This window comes from Rhodnius prolixus, unplaced genomic scaffold, assembly GCF_049639745.1.
Source record: "Rhodnius prolixus isolate KJV_2025 unplaced genomic scaffold, Rpr scaffold_8, whole genome shotgun sequence".
NCBI lineage: Eukaryota > Metazoa > Arthropoda > Insecta > Hemiptera > Reduviidae > Rhodnius > Rhodnius prolixus.
In genome coordinates this window covers 11595114-11613622 of record NW_027411593.1, presented here as the reverse complement: position 1 = coordinate 11613622, position 18509 = coordinate 11595114, and the positions used below count along the sequence as shown (strand labels likewise).

The window sequence follows — 18509 nt, the reverse complement described above, 5'->3', positions numbered from 1 at the left end:
GAAAGTTTAAAAATTTGTTTAATGCTTTTTATCCCCCAACAACTGCAGTACATAAATAAAATATTAAGTTTTAAATAATAATAATAATGAGTTACAAAACTATCAATGAAAAACTCCTCTCCTTTTTAATCTAATTTCGCGATTTCATGCGGAGTCATAAGTGGCAACTCAATTAAGATGATATCTGAAATCTTTTTCCTACTTACTTATACTTTAATACTATTAGTTAACATTTTACATAGAAAAATAATAAGCCCATGGATTTTCTCCTTCTAGAAGCTTCTTACAACTCTCTGTCCGATGATGGACAATGTTGTCAAACTGGATATAACACTGTCCGGTGGCCAGGGCACTAAAAAAAGTCCCAGGTACCTCTGACGCTTCATTTCTAAAAAAGAATCTAATCTAACTTAACTTAAATAAATAATAATTTTAGAAATATCTAATAATTTTCGAATATACGAGGTATGTCCAAGAGGAAAGAGAAATCATTGCCAATAGTTTTACGTATTTTTTCTTCTCACATGGATTATTATTTATGTCAATTAAGTTAATTTTTATTAACCTTAATGATAATTTTAGGCCAATAATATTGCAAGAAAGTAATTTTTCTTACCTACAGTACTCTTACCAAAAAACTCCCTGCAACTTACCTAATTGAACAATTTGTTTGTTTGTTTTGGGGTTTTTGTAAGGTGCGCAACAACAAGGGTCCTTTGCACCTAAACTATACTGTAGAATAGACACTTGACTACACAGCCTAACCTAGTCAATCTGATCGATACAAACCTAACGGTTTTTTTTTTTTTTTTTGGCCTCTCGTGCCAAGCGAATCAGCCAAACCTAACGGTTGGCCTAACTCCTATTTTCTTCTAACCTAACCAACTAATGTTGGGGTGGAGTACTCAATATTCCTCGCACCCCATAGAGATCTAACCTAAATTTTAAAAAAACCCATTTACACATTTACATGTACACTCATATACTCATCTTATTAATCACATTCGTCTAATAAATACAATCATTCTAATAAATACAATCATCCTAATAAATACATTCATCCTAATAAATACGTTCATCCTAATAGTCATACTCCTATATATACATTGAGTGGAGTACTCTATATTCCTCTCACTCATTTACAATCCTAAATCTATTTACATTTACGCAGCCCATTCATACGCGTGCCAGGGTGCCAATCCCGACACAGACCCACCCGTCCTAGAAAGCAGTGGCTCTCGAGAAAGTGCAGGAAGACGTCCTGCGAGACAAGAAGACAAAAGTTTGCCACCCCTGCCCCGGCATTGGCCCTCCTACACCTCTTTCACACACACATTCACACTGCCTAACCTACTCCTTCCTAAATTGTTACTATTATCAAATACTACTGTTATTTTTACTGCTACCTAACTTTTGTAAAATACCGATTTCTATAAGTTTGTATTTTAAAAGTGACCTCGCGTAGTAAAGTGTCTATTGTTACATTGAATTAAAAACATTAATATCCTTCAGAAATCGCAGAGTGTTTTGTACGCTGTTTTCATCGTCCTTCAATACTTCTTCCATTTGTGAGGAAATGTTACACTTTTGCCTAGCTCTGGAATACTTGGGGCATTCAACCAGGATATGGCGTACAGTTAAAAGGACGTTATTACACTCAGAGCAAATAGGTGGTTCTTCTCTTTTGAAGATGTAACCATGGGTAAATAGCGTGTGGCCAATCCTCAACCTGGCTAACACCACCTCCTCACGGCGAGTGTTTCGACATGATGTTACCCACTTCATTGGTGTTGACTTTATATTCCTCAATTTGTTAGTTAGAGGAACTAATTCCCAGTCTCTTATCCACTGGGACATAATTTTTGGTCTAAGAAAACTTTTCCAGTCTGAGGGCAGAATAATTTCATACTTATCGTTCAGTAACGTGGCATCTTTAGCAGCCCTGTCAGCGGCTTCATTGTTACTTATCCCAGTGTGACCCGGGATCCACAGAAAAATGACTGATTTGTGACTGCGTACAGAGGAGTATAGCAGCGTATGTATGGACTGCTATACTTTTTGTGTCAGTTATTTTCGTTTTAGTAGCTGTCACTCGCTAACTTAGGGATTTTGCATATTAAGTCTTCAATAAAATAAATAAAAAAAAGTATCTCATCGGTAAAATATAGATTTTATAATGAATTAATTTAAAATTTAAAAGTTAGTACTTCACAAATATATGGTTATTTTCTCAACACACATGGCAATAGAGGGTATACAGTCTCAATAAAAATTTGGTTGATTGGGTCTTGTCATTAAAGTTTTAATAAATGAATACTAAAATAATAATGATAATAAAAAATATTGAGGTAAAATAATGCGTAGAACTTTTAACATATACATATGTAAAGGGAAAATTAGGCAACTACTTTTAACATACTGAAGTTTGGAGTTAATTTAATTTATTGTATTTACATTGGATATTTCGATTACATTGTAATTATAATTTGTGCATTTTCAAATAATAAGAGTAATTTTTCTTTTCTTACACTAGAGGTATCTAATTGTAATCTCGCTAGTGCAAAATTAGTCTGCTTTGTATTAGTCAACATTCCTGAAGAATATTCTAGCCAATCCGGAAAGTGTAGTCTCGTTAGTGAATCCTGAAAAAAAAAGACTCACGTTTAATTAATTATCATCCAATTAAAATTAATGATACAAGTTTTTGGAATAAAATAATTGATCTGAGTGAATAAGTTACAATTTTCGCCAATGTATAAATTGTTTAATAAAGGATGTTTATCCAAAGAGTGTTGCTCGGAGGAACTGAAATCTAATATTTGCTTGTGGTTCATCCTAGTAAGGGAGAGTAGACGCCAGGCCACAAAGTCGGTTGTATACTCTAACATTCTCTTATTTTCTTGTAACGTTAGCTGTGAAAGTTGTCTACCAGATTTTCCTAGTATTGTTTCAGCTGAGCTAATATAAGTCACCGACTTAAGTAAACCTATGGGTAACGCCGTTTACTATTGCCTTTCGTTTTATAGAGTCAACATTAATCTGAAGAAATTGGGCGATACTTTCTCGCTTCTACAATTATTGGGGTTCAATTATCATCAGTTTTCGGGGAACTTTTAATTAATAGTTTTAATTTTTTGGGCTTGTAAACTAAATTAATATTAAAGGTATATCAATTAATAAGCTAGACAAATCTGTTAACTTAAATTACGATATGGACAATGAAAGTAACGGAGTCACCACAGTTTGGGGGCCAAGATTTAAAAAGCCGACTAAACCTTTGGAATCCCTAGAACCGAACCCTTAGTTTTAAGACAGGTGAAGATCGATCTGGACCATTGTAAAAGTTGGATATGTTGATTGATTCTCATGACGCATTATCGATGGAGAAAGCTCTGAAAAAGCTATACTTTGAGTGTGATTATAACTTGATATTCTTTTATGAGTTGGAACAGATTCAAATATACCTAACGGAATGCGATGCCATCATTCAACGAAGATTTAGAGGTCTAGTGCCAGAGGAAGAAATACTGAATCTATAACACCCTCAGATCATCGCCAAATCTATTTTAAAAGCTGGTCAATATTACAAAATCTCAACTTGATAATAACAAAAATATTCACAATTCGGTTATTAGATACGTTTTCTAGCCAAGAGTTGTTAGTAGGCAATGAGAAAGCTGAAGAGTCCGCGAAGATACTTTCTTCTCAATTCTGTGCCACATGTCTCTCACAGCTATAGAGGGATGTCAGAATCAAAGAATGAAACATGAAATGTACTGAAAAGTTTGCACCAAATTGAAAACATTTATTCACTAAGTTAAACCTGAGGATTCCTTGAAGATTGTTTTAAGGACTAGGATTGATTTAAAGAACTTTGTAGAGTTGATTACTGTTGTATTGGTTAACAGGTTAAAAGCGATCAAGGTAGTTTTACGATAACTCACCTACATTAGACAAAGATCTTTGAAACTTATCTTTGTGCATGCATCTTTACAACAAGTAACTTAGTAAAATGTTAAAATTGGTGCAGATGTAAGAATACAAGCGTAAGAAAAAAATAAAAATAAAAAAAGATAAAAGAAGAAAAACAGAATAAACGCCGAATGTTGAACATAGGAGCAAGTAAGTGAACTGGAACAGTTTTAATTTAAGAAGGAGGACAGAATTGAAGTCATTAACTGAATGGTCACCTACTAATATTTGACAAGACATGCTGCTGTGAACAGTGACCAAATTTAACAGAAATCTAGTGAAAGCCATCCTATGTCTGTTAGGATAATGCTGCGATTTAAGGAGGATGGAAGAGGACTGATAGATATAAAACATCTACTCAAAATTCTCGGATTAGAGAACTTTGGCTGTGCTTCCTGGAACGTAGTATCACCTTTGCAGCTGGACATTTGTAGTTCCGATATATGTATCACTTCTCCCAAGTTCAGCGATTCACCTTTTTGGATGAATAAACCACAGAATTGTATAGGAAGAAGATTAGTTGAATGGAAAACTAGAACCTTCCATGGGAGGCATTCCCTAAGGGTTATGATTGCTATATGTTGACAAAGGCGCTTTAAACACTTGGATCAATCTAGAAGAGATGTATCCAGACGCCTATGCATATAGGATCACGTTGTCTTTTTAGGAATTACAGAAAACATATCTTGAATGGTTAGATGGACGACAATTGCCGAAGATATCATTTAAAAACAAAAACTAATCATATATGAGTGCCTGCGACCTAAATATGACACGCAATAGATTCATCTACCAAAGTGTCGAGTTGACTTTAAAAATTCTATTTGCTATTTTATTAAAAAAATTGAAACATTGCATGGGTGAGATAACGTTCGTAAATATTTTTTTAATCCATTTGAACACTGTTACATAAATGAAACGGTTTGACTTGGCTCTATAAATCAGTAAAAGCAATTTCCTCTGCTTCCATGGGTCGTGGAACTTAGGGAAATGGACTGAACACCTCGAGGATCTGTTTGGATCTTCTGAATGAGTAATGCTTTCTCCTATTACATACATCTATAAACATTCATAAAAATCCGAGCCCATACGGACACATCTAAGATGGAATGTTGAAGAAGCGAGGAAAATAAAAAATGATCTCAAACAGTAAGTATGTTAGGCCTCTAGCCTGATGATTAATCTATTGTATTTACTCCCACAAAACAAGAAAAACTGTTTTATATATATATACACATACATAAAAAATCTGTTTGTATGAAAGGAAAATATATTTATTTTAAATTTCATTACGAAAAATGGACAAGCCACTTTAGCAATATTGTTTTTTTTTTGTAAACCTTAGCAACAAATACATCTAAGCAGATGATGAATATAGCTTACTATTGGAATCATTTTCAAGCACATCTCAGAAAAAAGTGAAGAAAAAACATCGTCCTGTAAAGTTGTACTTCGTGATAAGATATTTTCATCGTTAAACTGCAATCGGGTTCGATAACGAATATAGAGTGAAACGCTTTCTGGGAATTGAGCTAATTTAAACATATATACTTATATTTTTAATTTCGGAGATTAGGAAACGATCAGAGAAATGAAAGAAGAAGAAAAAACTTTTTTAAAGCATTTAACAGGAAATCAACCGACTGAACACTAAGATCGGCATGTAAAGAACTGTCGAAGCTGGCAGGACGCACAAGAGTAGCCAAAATGGTGAAACCATAAGGCGCGCTATCTAGCAGAGAAGAGGCAGTCTAAGTTACAAGTTAGAACTTGTTCTAGGAGCGAAGAGCTAATCGTAGACAAGAATGACGAATAATCTTCATGCACCGACTGCCCTGAGCAATCTTAAGGAACGCAACAAACACGGTAGAGCATCAGGTGTGGCCAAAGCCTGAAGAGCTAGGGGAAAAAAGAGAGGCCAAAAGGAATCGCCATCGCCCGTCACCACCGAACAATTAATATTTATACTGCTTTCCCGTTTTTGAAAAAACGTATGTAATAAAATAAGGGATAGCTATTTATAAAAATATAACATCATTTTCTCTGCCCAATGTTCCACTTTTAATGTATTTGTCATATTACTCTAAAATGTATAAACCTCTAATTGTATAAAAAAATAAAATAAAACACTTATTTCTATAAAAGTATTTTTTTATTAATTCCTCGATTTTAAACTTAATGTAGAGGATGCTGAAATATATTTTCGTATACAGTGTCTTTAGCCCTCGCAGCAGCTCTGTCTGTGAAGTCCAATCTTTATTATTATTATAAACAACAGATTAAGAAGGTGTTAAAAAAAAGAACCAGATAAGTTAAATTAGTGTACACTTTTCATAGGCATACCTTCTTCCCTTTTATGATATGATTTGTAGAATGAAATTTAAAAGGAAGGGGTTTATCTTAGTAAGAATTATCTGGCAATGTTGAAGCAAACACGTCTCACTGAGTAAAATAAGAATACCTTCCAGAGGGATTAATGGGAAAAACTTTTGTTCAAGACAGTACGTGAAGGTACAACTTTTACGAGGTCTTGTAATAGTTTTTGCCACTTTTCTTTTTCTACTTTTTGAATTAAAAAAAAAAGAAAAAGAAAACAAATTAATATTTTTCAGGTGTCAGTGGTATATTCACTTGAATAAATTTTCAACTAAAACTCACCCTCTGTAGCTGCGTCACAGACGTAAAAGTAATTTCAATTTATAGCTTACATGAAATAAAACGTTGTATTCTTCACTGTGCAGCCTTGTCCAGGTCGTTCCTATAACTGGCTTCAGTTCAGCCATTATGCGTTAACTGATTTATTACTTATAAACAGTTTTACTGTTTCTCCTTAAAAGAGGCACGCTTTATTACTTGCTTGTTTCATTCCAAATTTTACCTCTTCAGTTTTCACATCTTTTTTTCTTGTTTTCGTTAAGTACTTTTAAGGTAATAGTTTATATTTATGCAATTTTTATCGCTGAACTGTCGAGAGATATATTTTGTCTCGAAATTATTGAATGGTGGTAGATAGTTTTAACTATTTACCGATAGAATGAGCAGCTGTTCTCATATTGTTTTACAAAATGTACCTCTAGCTTGTAAGTATACTACCCGTGTTTTTTCTCTTTTTCATTTTCCTCTTAAGAAGAATGTGTGATTATGCCAAATTTTCGAAGTACACTTTTAGAATCTTCTGAGTTCCGAGTACGAAAACATATTTCTAGTTTCTTAATCAGATAGTTTACATTTATTTCTAATCTCACGCTATCATTTAATCAAATTCCTTCTACTACATGATTTATTGTAATTTACCTCTTTCCAATGAAGTGTAGGGCAGACATAACAAAACCCACTTTAGGTGACCAGTAATGCAATAATTAATTATTAACAAGTAATTATTTTACTATTGTAAAGGACAACATTCCCGAAATATTGTAAAAATGAAAAATGTTCGAAAATGAATTAAGAGAACGAAAGAGGACCTAGAATGAAATGATTTCTACTAAGAACAGTGACTTGGCCAGGGAAAGACAACTCCTATTTTTTTCATAGACATATTGAAACCCCCTGAGGGTTGCATATGAGAAGGAGAGTATCAGATTAAAAAGTTTTTATCAGTCGAACAACACTAGAATGGTTGATATTCATCTACTGATTGCGAAACGAATATAATCAGTAACTTTCAGCAATACGTTCTCGATAATCTGAATCTTGATGAATTCATTATTTTTTTAAATATTCCTTCGTTGGAATATCTAAAATTGTGTACAGATTCCAAAACAGGTTGTTGAAAGAGATGAAGTATTTATTAAAACTGTTTTTTTAGGAGTTAATACGAAATGTTTGCTTCCACTAGCCAAAACATACATCATTAAATAATTCATGTAGCATAAGGGAAAACTGGACACCCTTTCTAACATGGTGAAGTGTATAACCTAGATGTAAACTTCTCTATTCCTTACAACTTGTGCACACCTACTTACGTTAATTCCTTCAAACTTACTTTCAGTATAAAACTTCTTAAATTTACACTTACTTAACTCGTTTTGCCTATCTCTACTCCAGATGTTTACATTTTCACTTTGTTGAAAGTAGGTAAAGAGATGGTAGCAAACTCCCAAAACAGTATTTAACGATATTATTATTTTAAACTTTACACAGCAGTCGCAAAGTATAAACTGGTACATCGGGTTACAAATAATTTATTTGGAGCTAAATATCATTTGTTAAATATCAAAGAGCTAACTTCAGAGTTTATTAAACTTTTAGGAGTGATATTAAGAAAAGCCTGTAGCCATGAACTTTTGCGGGCTTTAAAAGTTGACGAGCTTTTCTTTTTTTGAAATGTACATTATTGATAGCTTGCACTAAGTTCCTCAACTTCGAGACGAATGTTCCTATGCCTCAGCATGATATCCCTCGGAATCTATTTATTTGATTTCTCCAAATCTGAACGTTTACTGATTCAGGGTGCAAGACAGATTACCTAGACAGTTTGTATCTTGGGCTTAAATTCATCCAATCATCCATTTAGTATTAAGCACATAAGTTACATTGAACGTTTATCCAAACATTGTTTCTTTAATTTTTATCTTTAATCGCTTCTAGTGAGAATTGACATCAAGGATACACTTTTTCAGCTTGGATCTGGAATGATTCTTTTTCGGCGATCACATTCGATCAAGCTGATAAATGAATCAAAATTATTCCTTTTTCATTTTCGTAGTATGACTACGAGGATCAATAATTTGAATCAACTTGGTTACTGGAATTAACGGATCCTTCCTAAATCCTCAATGAAGCACATCCCATCTATATGAAAAACCGCAGTGTAATTTTCTTGTTAAGGTCGTTAGAATAAGCTGCTTTTTGAGGCTGTAACGTCTTCATACATATACTTAAAGTTCTTTTTGGCAAATTTAGTATTATTAATAATAATGCGAGATTTTATAAATATGAGAAAATCTACTTTAATTTTGAGTTGGAAAAAAACTGAAGTTTTGATTTTCGAGTACGTTTTATCATTTTTAGTTTTCTTTAAATAGGGCAAATAAATTGGGACAATATTGTCAAGTGGTCTCCAGTTTTGATTACCAATTAGCAGTAATTTACAAAGTGGCTGTTTTCTTTGATGTCTACTCCCATTAAGCAAGATAAATTAAACATGAAGTCAACCAAGAGGATGTTACTGCTTCAAGTGTTTTGCACCACCCACATTGCCTTCAGGTATTTGTGTAGGCCGTTATCATTAAGTTGCTATATTTACCTTAAAATTCTTTTTATATAAACAACATTTTGCCCCAACGATTGGTATTTGAACTACTATTGTTGACATCTGATTGCTACCAAAACGAACTGATTCCGATTTACTAAACGTAATTAAGTCGTTCCAGTGAAGGGTCAGCGTACAATGTTTAGACTGATCCAATTAAAGTCTGTCTGGACCATCTCTCTAATACCCTCTCTGACTTTTGCTCTCTTTCTTTCAGTCTGCATTCCAGGATTTACAATTGCGTAATTGAACAATTCCATTAACACAAAGTTGTTTTTGGATTGTTTATTTCTTGTAACTTATACCTTTGAATGGAACTTTTATATATTTAGAATTAATTATAATTTTGTATTCAAAATTGTGTAACCCTAATCTTATGCTCTTATTATTATAGAAAACTTACGCTCTAAAAATAATTAATAATTTTTACTACTTTTTTGGTGTCTTTACTGTACCTGTTAGTTTAAGCTGTATTTAAAAATCAACAGATATGTTTATAACCTTCTGTACACACTCGTTTTTATAGTCGAAACGACATCAAAGCATCTAACATGTTCAGTTCCACTCTCTCGGCCGGCAGTGACTGTCCATGAAGTGCATGATTACTCGTAAAATTTCACTCTTTAGGAGGCGAACTGGTGTTTAATATGCGTAAACCAATCAGCCCCCGTTTTTAGTGATAGGCTTTCACGATGTGGCTGGCTCGAGATCCAACATCATGGCACCAACCTAAACAGAAAAACAGTAGGGTTTACGCTTTTTACAATGAAATCTGAACATGGAATAAATAACAAAATAGGGATTGTACTAAAAAAATTAAGTTGGCATTGGAGCAACAATTGATATATGTATTGATATCGAATGCTATCATAGTAATAAGCGATTCAGAAGATTATTTTCATAGAAACTTAATAAAGAGAATGAGAGCGTTATAAAGTTTATTTTTTATTATAATTTTTAATAATAATATTCATTTTTTATCTGTTTTATTTATTTTTGTTTTCCCGATAAAAATATTATAAAAAATATAAGCACAGAAAGAAATGTTTGAATAGGTCCATGTTTACAAAGTTGGTCAATGTCGCTAAAAAAAGTATTAAAACAAAAAATTGTTTATAAAAGAATGTGGGTTGTTTTATTTCTGTCTACGATATCTACGTCACTTTATACCACAAATACATTGCTAATATTTGCTACAACGATACTTATTGATTTTAAAAATGCTTTGCAAATAAGTCTTTTAATAACTTTACTTTGTATGGGTACTTTTTTTTTTCTTTCTTTAGAAAGAGTCTTTAGAAATTAATTTTTATTTTTTGATTCACAATTTCTTTTGTTGGGGAAAAATTTTCAACACTGAGTATTCAGCCGAAACATTTTTTGCGTTCCCAGCTATCTAGTAAATGGCACTCCCCACCCTAAACTGGGCCTTTGTGTTGAGAGCGGTAACCAAATTGGTAATCAGGAATAATATTTAGAGGTTCTGTGATGGGTAAAATGCGTTTAATAAATAGTTATTCGAGGGGAAAGTAAGTTATTCGACTGAGAGACACGGTAAGATCTTGCCTTATGTGAAATTTGTCGGAGGGCCAGTGTTGAGTTGAATGCATTCCTGATGCAGTATTCTGCATATTTACAAATTTCACTCTCTTTTTATTGCGCATCTATGAAATAGGGTAAAGCTGCCCAATATTTTGTTGTATTTTTGAAAAACAAAAATGTAACAAATTACAATGATTTATTTTGGGTTAGTATAATAATTAATAGTGATTATTTGGGCCAAGAAAAATGGATGTTCAACATTAGTGTTACCAAATTTAGAAGAGAAATGGTGCGGCCATAACCAGCACAAACAATGAGAGACATGAGATGTATGGAGAGAATGAATTTACTAACTGCAGCTCATAAATTGCATTTACTCTTGCGCCAATTAATGACGCTGCTTGACCCATGAAATAGTGGAGGAATAGCAACGATACACAGTCGACCTTTCCACTGTCATCTATTTGTAGCGTACTTGCAGTTAATATTTAACAGAATTGTACAATCATCTTTCACTATCAGATACGGCACCAGTTTTCACTAATCACACAGTGAATGGTTGTTGGCTTTCGTGTCTAAGTGATATATTTACCTCTGACCAGGGAAAGGTCGTTTGTAACCGAACTTGGGGTGACCTACAGCGGGTGAACTGTAATATTTTCTGGGTAAAGTGCAATCTACTTTGCATTACTTGTTCAGCATGTTCAAATAATTGGAGTGAGTGAAATTTTATTGTTCTCGATTAATATTTTGTAGCCATCTATTTATGCATTGAATTATTTCCCTTATGTCAACTATAATTTCCAATGAGTGTTAAAATTCTGCAATTTTATGTCAGAAAAAACGATTTGAGAGGATTCTTTCTTTTTGAGGATTATTTGGAATATTGAAGGTAGAGAGTGTGTGAATGAACTGGTTAGGATGATTGGAATTATAGATTTCTTTTAACGATTTTTAACAGTTATAGTACAAATGAAAATCTGGGGTCAGCATGAAGTGATAACGTTACCACGTAAACCCGAGCGATGTTAATTTTTCTATAAGCACTAGAAAGACTGGAAGGATTGAATACGTTAAGAGATGGAATGTTTAGTTCAACCCTAAATCTTGCATCCTTATGAATAAAATGGTTTTATCAACAATGCGGTGGAGAATTTATTTGTTTTCTAGTGAATGTTTCTAGCGTGTCAAGTAGCCTAGAAAGAATTGTTTATCGTCTTTTAAATTTTTTATTTTTTGATTCTAAATAAGTCGCTAATGGAGATTAAGTTCAAGAATCGCACAAGGTTAACTGTTGTTCAAAGAGTCCCACATAAACATGCGAGCTATGATTGATAAAAATCAACGATATTATCCAGTACTGCGGAACTAACCTCATTTTCGGTGATAATAATGTCGAAGTCTGGTATTACCGTACCGTGAAAATGAAAATATTTTTCTGTTTAAATTTAACAGTTAAATTAATCTTCTATTACAAAAAAAAAAAAAATCCGACTCACCTTTTACCCAAAAAATGGGCACCGGTTCCAGAACTCTGCTTTTGAGGCGTGATGATCACGATGCGAGGTAAGTGATTAGAGAAGATAAGTTAGATTTTCTACTGCCAAGGAGCATCTTACAGCTCACTGTCTGGTCATGGACAGTGTTGTCTACAACGAAAGAACACTGTTAGGTGGCCGGCATTACACAGAAAAAAGTTCCGGGCGCTAACGTCCTCATATGTTGTTGACGTGCCTAAAAGTAAATAAAGAGACAAAATTAATAATAAAAGTGATTTAAAAATCAGAAAATAATAAATTATTTAGGTATCACAAACGAAATAAGAGATTTTCAAGGTTAATTTTACTAATTTGGAATACTGTTAAATTTCTGTGGATACAGTTCATCATAGTTGTGAAGTTTTATTCTGGTGGTGCATAATGCAGAGCTAAGTTAATATGAGGTTAAAGTTAAGTTCCACCAACACTGGAGAGGCAGTAAGTCTAATGTACAATAGAGATAGTGTTTGGTCGGAAAGAGAAGTAAGTTGAGATAAGTGATCTTCCTTAGGATGGACGGTCCAGGGTTGCAAAGCCATCCTTCTCCAACTTCTTCCCTTCCTGATATCCTTCCATCTCTTAGCTCCTTCCAATTCTCTCTCTCGCTTCTAACATCTTCATCCAAGAGAGATCCCAGATATGGGGGATAGTTTGCTCTTGTCTTCTTCCTAACTACCACCACGGAACACTGACACAAGATTTATCGGACTGAGTTCGACTGTCAGCATCTTTATTCACGGTTGCTTGTTGAAACTAACACATCCGTCTTTAGGCGTAGCTAGTATAAATTACCAAAGAGACTTCTTACACAAGGGTGAAAGATATCCTTCGTCCTTTGCATTATTGCAAAAGTCTTCAACTTCTTCACACTTGGACAAATACTTATGTCTGTGGTGTACATGTGGTGTAAAATCCTTAAGGTTTTGGTCTGGAAACAGATTGCCTTTCTAAACAAACTTTATTAATCCTAAATGAAAAAATATCTTCCTGCTTTTCTTTATTTTATCTTTTTTTTTTTTGGCGCACCAGAACTTATCCACTCTAAGTCACTGAAAGTAGCATTTCATTTTCTAAAGTTTTAACACTTTTTGTTTAGCAGCTTATTCTAAAATTTATTCAACCAACTCCTTGTAGTAATTACTACAAAGATTTATGACTTCTCAGTCCACCAGTTTCAAAACATTATTCTGTGTCTAAATTATTTAATTGCATTGATAATTTCATCATTTCAAACAATCATGCATTAGCATTAACATAATTAAAGTCCTTAGTTCGAAAACTTGGCAAAAAAAAAAATATGACTGAAAATTACTGAGCAATAATCTTTTTTCCTTGGATTAATGAATCAGTCACCTAAAAAGATGAACAATACTGAACAATCATTAATAATGTTCTTTTAGTATTCAAATTTTGCTCTAAGGTAGCCGACAGATTAAAGTAACAAAGCTGAGGTGATTATGGTACTGGATTCGATTCTCTAAAGCATCAATATTGGGGAAATTATTACGGGATCAGTAAATCAGTACTCATACATCAGTACCAGGCTAAGATCAGCAGACCAGAATATCAGCATATTCAGGTGGATGCGAATGACAGAAACAAAACTAGGAGAAGAACGGCAAAGCTTCGAAAGTTTACTTTTTATGTAACAAATTACACAATAAAATTATGCAATAAGTCCGTTACGTAATAAGAATTTTATTGCATACATTGTGACATGCCTCCTACTTCTCTCTATTCCTTTAATTTAATGTAGACTCGACTAGAATAGAATAAATATTTATTATAATAAATATATATACATAAAATAAGTATCTAAGTATAAATGTATAAAACATTTCAACCTTCTTAACTAAGTTAAGTAAGAGAAAAGTTAGGTGAGGAGGATTGGAATGCAGGGGAAAAAGGAGGAAAAACCTGCAGGAGTAGACTCGAATATCGTACTCGATGCATTGCAATCTCATATTTGGATCATTCCCATCAATAAAATCAACAGTTTTAGGATATTGAACTTCAAAATAAATAAATAGTACACGTCACTAAAAAATAATTAGAAAGTTGGAAGGAACATCTAAATTCCTGTACAGGTTTGGAGTAGTGGTTATAAGTTAGGGACAAGTAACTGGAAGACCCCAGTTCGAATCCCGCATATAGTTACTATATTTAATTAGTAAAATGATGATAGTAATGTGAGCTTCCGCACTAGTGTAAGATAGTTAATAATTTGATAAAAAATTGGAAAAAATTAGCATAATGCTTCTAAATTTCTCTGTACTGATACCATCCTCGTTTATAATTTTTCTTTTGAAGTGTACACGATGTGATAGGACCAACATTACGCTGATAAATAGCCAATAAAAAGCCCGGTACAGAGGCGAAACCACGCCCTTTTCCAGAAGGGCCTTAAACGAATTTTTCTGGAACATTTTTATAAATAAAATTTGTACATCTAAAGTGCAATGAGCAAGTAATCTTTAAAGAAAAGTCAGCAAAACTAGTAAAATTGAATTAGTTTCATGAAGCATTTCTTATTTTCACAACCAAAAATATTTCATCTAAAACCAAAAATCAATGAAATCTTGGTTTAGATTTTAATAGAGTGAAATCTAAGATAGAATTGGTTAGTTCATATTTGGAAGGTAAAGTGGCTATTGGCTGCCAAAATGGCTATTCAATTTCCCAGCAGAACGTGGTTATTTACAGTGTCTAGTTCTCTACCACTAAATAACCAAAATCTAGATTCCCTCTCTCTCGCTTTACCATCCACGTATCTAACTGAAGAGTAACATCTTCTAACATAATTCCGACCGCATTAAATGGGTGGTTGCATTAATCAATGTATTTCATCTCCTTTACTTCTAATGGGGGATTGCTGTTCGCTTGGTGAAATGACCCGACCTAAAAGCTGATTCTCCTAGGTAATTGTATTGTGCTCTATCGTCATCTTACACCAAATGAGCCACAAATCATATTCTATATAACAGACACTTTAACCATTCCAGATTTCCATTATTTACCTCTCAAAATATCCGGATAATTTACGCTTTTTTTCTCTCTCTCTCTTTATCCGTTTTGGCATTCTTACAATTCTTAAGTGCGCAATCACACATTGAATGTTTGATTTAACTTGTAACTCTTTTCTAAGTTCAAGCGGCCATTGATGCACTAATATTTATGTATATTTTTGGTTCATAACTTTCTAATTTGTTCCTTCATTTATTTTCTCTTTGTTTCCAGCGTTCAATTTGTGTTGTTATTATGATGGCTATTTGCGTTTAAATCTTTTATAAGAAAGTTCACATTTACGTTATTAGTAAAAATAGGATGGAAAAATAACTGCCAGTTTCAGTCATTATATATTTTTATTATGCCGCGCTTTCCACCTAGAGACTAGAACTAGGTTTCTGACAAATAAAAAGTGGTCACACACGGGATTCGATCTGGCAATCTCTCACATACGAAGCCATGCTCTTGACCACTAGACCAACACCCGCCCCACATTCACTATATTATGGTACTCCCTAGATGGGGCTATCCGCCAAAAACATCCCCCTCATCGTCGGTGCAATGGGCCTAGAACTTTTCAACACATAGACCAGGTTCTTTCTACGCCTTAAGGGCTCTCTTCTCTCAAATATGTGGGACACACTAAGAAGGCTAATCCAGGGTCAACTTTTCTCGTAAAGAGCATTGCATTCATTCGCTGCTTAGCATCTTAACGATGAAGGGAGTCTGGAGAAAAAGAAAAAAAAGATCGGTTAGCTGGAATTCATTTTATTCTCGGATCATTTTAGATCCATTGGCTTTGACTCAACGATTTGCAGAGGGGGGGGGGGGAAATCGTTTTCAGAAAATCCTACTGATTACGGTCCGCATTGTTTTAGAATAATTTGGGCCAGTTCAAAGCAATAACGTCAATGAAGTTACAATAATAATGTATACGCATTTTTACACAATATTTGTAATATTATATGAATGGCGTCCCATAGAGCTCCATCCCAGGCGCCTCTGCAAGCTCGGGAAAGCATAGGCCTTCCATTCCAACTCACAGAGCGCTTTCCGATTTCTCTTTTTATATATTTATACGAATTCCATATATATTTTCTTTCTCTATAGAATGAATACAATATATATAACACATACGACTGTATTGTATACATCTATAATGCATTACTTTAGGAACTCAATATAGAGAGGGAGAGAGAAGGTTATATTATTCCGTGCGGACGAATTGGTGCAAACAATAAACAAAATGAACAAACCAATCTCCGGATCTTTGTTTCCCCAAGTTTCTAGCTAACCGCCAGAGCTATGAAAGGGACAGAGCGAAGAGAAAATACAGACAACTAACAAAAGAGAAAACTAAAAGCCCCATCATACTAGAGGAGGCTGTAGATAGAATTTCTCCACGCTATCACACTGTTGCGCTTACCATCCAACGTCAGGATTGGATTGTCTCTGTGTGTTCACATGATGAAATCCATAGATCCATTTCCTTCTACAATTTCTTCTTCTCCATCTACTGAAATCTTGACAAAACTTGGACCCATCAGAAAGCCGTACACATCATAACTATCGAGTCCCGTTTATAACTGAGTGGAAACTTGTGTCCACATCATTGATTCATCAAACTCCCTTCACACCAAACTTATCTTTTGGACGGCCTCTACGACTTATACACATACATACGCACACTACTGACTTTATTATATTGTTTTCGTTTTCAATGCTCACTTCTAAGTCCCCCGCCGTTAAGTCCTAGCTATAAATAATCGCAACTTTCAAGACACAAAGCACCATTTCTTACTTATCTCTTTTAACCAATTCACACGTCATTAAACTTTTTAGCAATAGGAAACTTTCCTTTTTTTATAAGTACTTGTGATTGGCTGACCACTTTTATTTCTGCAATTTTTATGATTTACACGCATTAAACTCTTATAAAATGTTCCTATTTAACTTCAGTTCTTTGTCCTTAATAGAAAACAAGATAAAATAAAAATCTGATGAATTACTCCACAAACTTCTATAATTTTCTTCATACTCTGAACTTTTACTAACTTAGTTGGTTTAGTTTGCAAGTACATAACGATAAAAACAAAAAACTTTTTAGAGACGCATGATATCTAAGAACCTCTTCTTAAAATCAATTTTCATGAATAGAATTACAAATAAAATTGATAAGATTTTTTAAAAATAAGTAGACACAGTTTTAAAATGTCAAAAAAGAAATCGTTCGAGAAATTTTCTTTCGAATTGCCTGTTAAGGTCGCCTTATTGACTGATTTTATTTTTTAAAAACTATTTTACCCATGTCCTGGTGCTCGTCCAATTGTCTTTCTTAGCAAACTCCATAATTCAGTTGCAACTGTAGTTAAGTTATTCAGTTTCTCATGAAGAAGTGCAAAAGGTAGCGCTGGATTACAGAAGAGGTGAGATAAATGATCGTTTTATGCCGACAAGATCTTGAAATTATTTCTGAGGCTGTGGCCGAGTCTAGTTGGATTGGAAATACCATTTAACCTTTTTTGATTTATAGCGCGACTAATATCTAAGGTCATTGGCGCCCGGAGCTTTCTTCAGTACATTGTCGGCCTCCGTACAGTGTTCTATCATTACCCTGTCCATCACTGGACTGTAAGCTGTAAAAAGGGAATCTTAAGGCCAGTAGAACGATTAAAATCCGATATCTCCGCATATGAATCCAGTGTACGCCTACCACTGAGTTAATCTTTTTCCAACCAACAACTCATTGTAAAAGTCGGAATTCATGAAGTCTACCGTAAGCTAACTTGAGATGAATTACTGCTGCAGTTACAGGACCCTTTCTCAAACTGCCCTTAGCAACAAGCGGACATTTGAAGGCGATTCAATCATTGAATCAATACTTCTTAAGTGAATCCTCTTCTCCTAACAGATCACTAACTAGAACTAGCATATGACACTGAGTTTGAAATGAGAATTTAGCAAGTATTCCAGTGAGTTTTTGACGTGGTGTAAATTTATCCTTTTGTCATTAATTTCATGGCCCAGATTATTACAAATTATCCCATAATGTAAGCTTATAATGGCGCACTGAGTGTAACGAACTTAATTTAAAAAAAAAAAGTAATTAGAGGGCATTAGGGAAAATATTAAGTTAATAATTCAAAATATAAGATAATAAAGATATTAATTAACAAGAGATATTTCTGCGCAGTTGT

The 18509-nt window shown here is 33.8% G+C and overlaps 2 long non-coding RNA genes across 3 annotated transcripts in view; one reads left to right on the top strand and one right to left on the bottom strand.

Annotated features, from left to right (window-relative positions):
* Positions 1 to 18509, top strand: part of LOC141450857 (uncharacterized) — an 89056-nt gene that overhangs the window by 29244 nt on the left and 41303 nt on the right. The gene's annotated exons all lie outside the window — the stretch shown is intronic.
* LOC141450854 (uncharacterized) overlaps positions 2409 to 18509 on the bottom strand; it is a 28564-nt gene continuing 12463 nt past the window's right edge. For both annotated transcript variants that reach the window (XR_012456360.1, XR_012456359.1), the window contains 3 exons: positions 12268 to 12502; positions 9682 to 9955; positions 2409 to 2642 (listed from right to left, as the gene is read on the bottom strand). This is a non-coding gene — a long non-coding RNA (uncharacterized lncRNA). The remainder of the gene's footprint in view (positions 2643 to 9681; positions 9956 to 12267; positions 12503 to 18509) is intronic.